Consider the following 6,607-nt stretch of genomic DNA (forward strand, 5'->3'; position numbering starts at 1 on the left):
TAAACAATCTTATTAGATTTTTTAAAGTCTTTTTTTGTTAATAAAAAATTAGTTTTTACTTCCTCATTTTATATAAAAATAACAGAACTTAAGAATCAGAAATATTAAAAAATTAATATTTTTATGTCAAATTTATATAAAAATGATGTTTTTGTATATTTTACTTTTAAATAAAAAATATCATAAATTTTCCCTTTTAGATAATTAGTCTCTATAAAATTAATTATTTTTTCTTTGGTGTTAATAATTCCTTTATAATCGAATATATTACAAATTACATTTAAAAATTGCATATAAATCCGTTAAATATTTATTTCAGAACTATCATCACATACTATAATCGTCATTAAATATTTTAATAATAATTTCATGTAACAACAGAATACTTTTTTATTATATTCAATTTTATTATACTAAATAAATCTTTTTTTTTTATTTCACTTTATCCAAGCAAATAAAACTTTTTGAAAGCTTAACTACTATGCCATATATGAATAAATTTATATATATATATATATATATATATTAAATATAATATATATAATAAAGTGAATAAATTAGATATTTTTGTAATTTTATATATATTATCAAACCCTCCATCACATAGTTACTAAATCACAAAACATTATATTACAGCGTCATTTTAGCGTATACTTATTAAACAAAATTAATTATTTTACGAATAAGAAATTCGTCTATTATAAATATACAAGAATATGAGATCAAAGTTATTATATATAGATGTACCGAAAAAATTCTTATTGCCGAATTTAAAAATTTTATAACTTTGTAAAAGAAATGACATTTTAAACTTGTTTATTAATACTTCTTAATAATATCTTTATAAAATGCTTTTAGTTCAAATTAATAATTTCAAAAATAATTTTATAATTTATATTACTATGAGTATATGTATAAATTAGATAAAAAAATCTACTTAATAATTATAAAATTTCATCGAGCAATTATGAATATGTATTATAACACAGGTTATAACTGCAAAATATAAAAATTTAAATGACTATAGTTTTAACATAATTTAGAGCAATCAAATTTTAAAATATTATATATATTTTATTTTATATAAGAATTTCTCGAATTTTATATTAATTACATTGAAATAATAATAATGACAATAATAATTTTTATTAATTATAAATAAGCTATACTATACTATATAATAGCTGTTAGCTTCTAACTTTCGTTAGTATAATGTAATTGGTACAATTATTTTATTTTTTATTTTGTAAATCAATTTTACATTAAACGTAAAATATAATTAATAATAATCATTTTTATTTTGAATTATTTATAAGGTATTAATGAAGATTATTCTATATATTATATTGTGTCTTAAATAGATGTTTTTTTAATTTCAATAGCAATACTTATATCTACCAATAAATATTATAAAATGTGTTATAAAATACTAATATAATATAATTCCTAACTATTTAACCACAATAATAAAACCGTAAACAAAGATATATTTTTCAAGTTGAAATTATATGTCTAAGAATAGTCTAATTTTACTTGGCAAACGTGAAATAACTAGACAAATAAGCAAAATATAAAAATTTAAACATTATGAACGCAATACATAAATATGCAGAAGTTATGTAAATTTAAGCTAATTTCATTCCATAATTCGCTTTTTATTACATAATGATTTCGGTTAACTTGAAGTTACAATTTAAAAAAGATATATTCACATAATTTATGAGTAGACTCAATAATTCACAATATTATAAAATTTTAAAAAGTTGTAGTGAAAGTTTATTATAATAATTATTTATATTAATTATTTTATAATAAAGTTGTTAAAATTTTCAAAAAGTCATTATAAGTGGTTATTTTTGAATAAAATATTTTTAGCAAAATAAGATTTTATTTGAAAAATTAAAAATTGTAAATACATTATGTGTTATTTTTTATATATTAGTTTTCAATGTAAAAATATGCATGTGCAAACCTTTTTATTTAGAGCATTTTTCATTAGCATTTATACGATACTTCCATTATAATATATCAATAATGTTGTTATAGAGCAAAGTGGTCGTACAAAGCCTTGAATACGCATATAAAATTTCAAGGACATTTGTAACGACATAAGTACTTATCTATATGTATTTACTCATTATAGAATATATTATACATATAAGTAATGAAAAATTACGCGCATATATATAAAAGCACTTTCCCTTTTTACATTAATGTTACATTATCACATATCTAAAATTTGGCTAAAGAGTTTTCTTATACAAACACCCAAATAAATTAATTGAAATTATTAAACTTATTAAATTTCTTATTATTATAAAGTATTAAATTTTTAATTTCATAGGTACAACTTTTAATGAAGATATGGGAATGAAATCATATAAATAAATTAGTTAATATACTAGTAATGTAATGTAAGTAGCATTATTAAAAATTTAAATAAATAATTAGTAAAATTTAAAGTATACAAGGTAGTAAAATGTAACAAATATTTTTTACTTAAATACATAATAAATTTCAACCTATATAATAAAATGGATAATATTTTATATTTATTGTTAATAAGTATTTCAATTTCAGATAATTAAAAATATGACTATTAATATTCAGATTCCTAAATTAAGCATTGTAATTATATATAACTTTATTTATTATTATGCATATATAATAATAAGAATTGAATATATAAATCCTTAAAATAGGTTTGTACGTAACCGACATAATCCATCTATATTAAACAGTGTTAAATTCAAATAGAATGATAATTCAAAAATTAGTGTAGCAATGTTGCAGTTGAAGTTTTTAATTTTTAAAAATTTTTGTAATTCCACGCGTACGTGCGCATATGTAGTACTAATAAATACTCACATATATTAAATATTGATATAATTTGAACTTTAAATAATTGTTATTAAAATTACTTTATAGTAATTTTTCATTTATGAATGAATTCAATGAATATTTTTACTTATGTATGTTTGTGTGAATAATTTAAGTAGTCGCAATCATTTATAACAAAAAAAAATATTTTACTTCGAAAACAAAATTATTTACCATATATATTATACAGCAAAAACATTTTTTTTCATCTTTAATGTTCTATTAAAATTAAAATTTGTATACTACTGCAATATTTTAAATTTCAAAATAATCAAATTGAAAAAATTCAATTATTCTCATCAAAACTGTTAATGAATATCAATAAATGTTTTTTAATTATAATTTGAATATTATTATTTCAATTATATGTATATATGATATTTGTTAAAAATATAAAAAAAATATAATATTCTTAGAAGTCTGTAGGTATATTATTTGATAATGATGAGTAGGTTCTTTCAATAAATAAAAATAAACCATAATTGTACGTTATAAAAGTGAAAATATTATTAAATAGCAAAATCTGTAAAAACAAGGCATGTAAAATTTTTTACTTCTTTTCACTGGTCCTCATTTTCTGTATCCCAGCATCAATAATTCTCTCTCTCTCTCTCTCTCTCCCTCCCTCTCTCTCTCTCATCCTTTCCTTCTTTCCAATAGCTTTTTAAGTTATGAGTATTGCTGATACTTCCAAGATTTGTTCTTTCTATTCGAATGTCACATAAAAAACTCTTAGAAAACTAGTACAAATAGTAATGCTGTAAAATATACAAAAAATGTCAAAATAGAAGCTTCTATTATATTAATTTCTTCTCATTTTCTTTTTAGTAAGAGTTGCAAGTGAATAAGGTTAGAAGAGAACAGATAGATTATGGAGTAAAGTATAAGCACACAATGTAAATGAAAGATGATGGATGATCGAATCTTATGAATGTCTTCAGACCCAAAGATCTTTAGTGTCAATATTTTTTAAGCTTCTTTCTCGCAAACAAAAACTCAAATGGATGTAGTGCTTATTTTCGTAGAATATATACATAATTAATGCTACATACATATTAATTAATAGGCTTTCATTTCTTTTCAATTCGTATAAAAAATATTTAATTAGATGAAAAATTGTCATTTAATATTAACATTTTTGATACTTGTTATTTATGTGCATAAACATACCGATTTTGTATTTAGAGTTTCTCTTAACAAGTTTTTTAGGCATAATATCAACTATCATGCAAATAAAATTCAAATATTGAAAAACTTATGTAATTTCTTATTGATATATTTATGAACATTTTCTATCGAATTTAGATTTTAATATTTTGCAGATTGAGTGAATCACTAATTATAAATATAATATGAGAATCATTTTATTATAAACGATATTACTCACAATGAATGTGCATAATATTTTCACAGAATATAATAAAAATAATCTTTATAATAGGAGTAATTGGTGTATCATTTATATTAATTAATTTATATATTGTAGATACTTACACTGCGTACGAAATGCACACGTAATACACACGCGCGCGCGCGCGCGCGCGTACACACACACACATGCACGTACGTACTTACGTACGTAAAGGACAAAATTTAAAAATTCCATACGCACTTCTTCTACTTCTTGAATTTATAAATTTTTATTATAATTTATATTAATGTAATTCATGCTGGCAAAATTTTTAATGATTAGAATGTATTTTTTAACAATTCGTTACTGTATTTTTAAAGTGTATATTATAATAATACAATTTATTTGATTTTTTATAATACAATATTTAAGATTAGTATTTTTAATGTTATAAGTTTATAAACATTTCTAAAATATTTTTATTGTATACGTTATTGTACTTTATTCTATAGTTGAATTATATATAAATTTGTATAATATATAAATACCGGTGAAATTGAAAATGCTTTTATATTTTAAATCTCAAGCAAATATTGTATTTATATAAAGAAGTAAACGATAATTCATAAATACGTTCCATGTAAAAAATTTAATGACATTGAATCTTATAAAAACGGCAGCTATAGTTTTGCCTGTATATATCGTTTACAAGGCTTCAAAACAGGAGTCTATTATTTGTTTTCAAAATATTACGAATTTTTCAATTGCATATTGTAAAATGAAAAAATGACAATTCCTTCGCTCTTCATCGAGACGGCGGAAGCTGAAGAAGTAAGCAGTGGCTGCAGTTCATTCATCGTCAATGACAAATGAGTTGTCCTAAATTTAACTTCATTACCTCGGAAAAGGACAAAATATCGTCCTCTACCTGGACTGGCGCACTTGCGTATGTATCGTGTAGAAGGTCAATTGTTCGATACTAAACGGTATACACAATTGTGGCAAATCGATAATCGCAAATAGTATTCAATCGAACAATTGCCGACACGTATCAACAAGGTGTGTACACCACACTATTTCAAGTTCGAATAGTTTTGCGTGAATGGCAACAGAATGTTTACAATACACAGGGAACGAAAGAATTGTAGATAGACAGACAGACAGACAGATAGACAGACAGAAGGAGAGAGAGATGTTGCATTATGCACGTCGCAAGCGTCTGCAGGTTAACCATCTCTCCTCCTCCTCCTTCTCCACCCCACCCCCCTCTCAAACAAGCTTTATCGATCGTGTTCTTGGAAGAGTTAACGGCGCCTCGTATTTTTATCGATTTAAATGAAAATGTATTATTATACCTTTGCAAATATAACAGAGTTAGTTGCTTAAATCAATGCTCTCTGTCAATAAGCACACATTTATTAACGTTACAACTCGCGCGGGAGGCCAAGAAGATCGTTGATAAGAATTGACAATGATAGAACTTACGCAATGTGACAGGAACAGATGAGAGAGACATGTGCCACTTCGTTTGGGTAATGCCATGATCAATGCAGCGACAGTGGCAACGATCTCTTTGATACACCTTAATCTGACGGAACTGCCGTGCATTCTCATACTAAAATACGAAATGCCCCAAGTAACCGAAAGAGCCTCCTATGCTACCCTCTTGCTATTTTCCTCCCACCAGTGTCTTTACTTGCTCATTCCTTCTTTGTCTTTCAAGCTCCCACCCTCATGGGCGCAATGGTCTTGCGCTGTCGAGAGCCGGCATCTCGCGGGGTGGGTGCGAAACTCTAGACTCCATATCTGCGATGTACCTCCTGCGTTTTGTTATGCACTTTTTTTTTCTACAGCCAGACTTGTTTTAACTTGTGCTTTTTGTGCCGCCCTTAGGTTGCTCATGAGAATAAGCAGGTGACAATGCCACGGCACAGTAAATATTTTTACTTCTATGATAATAATCTTATTGTTATTGATATTTATTAAACGAAATTTCTCATTCATTAACGGCTCTGGTTTATCTTCTTTCTAATCAATGCACATTGACATTAGTTTGTTTAGGTAAATTATTAATAAAAAATAATAAATATATATATATATATATATATATATATATATATATATATATATATATATATATATATATATAAGTTTGCTTTAAAAACAATTCAAATCAAACATTTAAATATTAACAGAGGCGATATTTATATTATTGTATTGTCTTAAATTTCAATGTTTATATGAATAAATCTTTAAAAATCTACGATGCGGATAGATATATCATAATGATTAGCCAATATTTATTGGTAAATTTTGTTTAATTAATTATGTTTTAAATGTAATTTCATCAAGAAAAGCTATGAAAAAAAGAAGTTA

At 24.0% G+C, this 6,607-nt stretch overlaps 1 protein-coding gene across 1 annotated transcript in view; it reads right to left on the reverse strand.

Annotated features, from left to right (window-relative positions):
• Window positions 1-5,855, reverse strand: part of Mgat2 (alpha-1,6-mannosyl-glycoprotein 2-beta-N-acetylglucosaminyltransferase) — a 39,293-nt gene extending 33,438 nt beyond the window's left edge. The window contains exon 1 of the mRNA XM_011496402.1: window positions 5,717-5,855. The gene's annotated coding sequence lies outside the window, so the exon portion shown is untranslated. The remainder of the gene's footprint in view (window positions 1-5,716) is intronic.
• Between the last annotated feature and the right edge of the window lie 752 nt (window positions 5,856-6,607).

This window comes from Ceratosolen solmsi, unplaced genomic scaffold (genome assembly GCF_000503995.2).
Source record: "Ceratosolen solmsi marchali unplaced genomic scaffold, CerSol_1.0 scaffold29, whole genome shotgun sequence".
Lineage (NCBI taxonomy): Eukaryota > Metazoa > Arthropoda > Insecta > Hymenoptera > Agaonidae > Ceratosolen > Ceratosolen solmsi.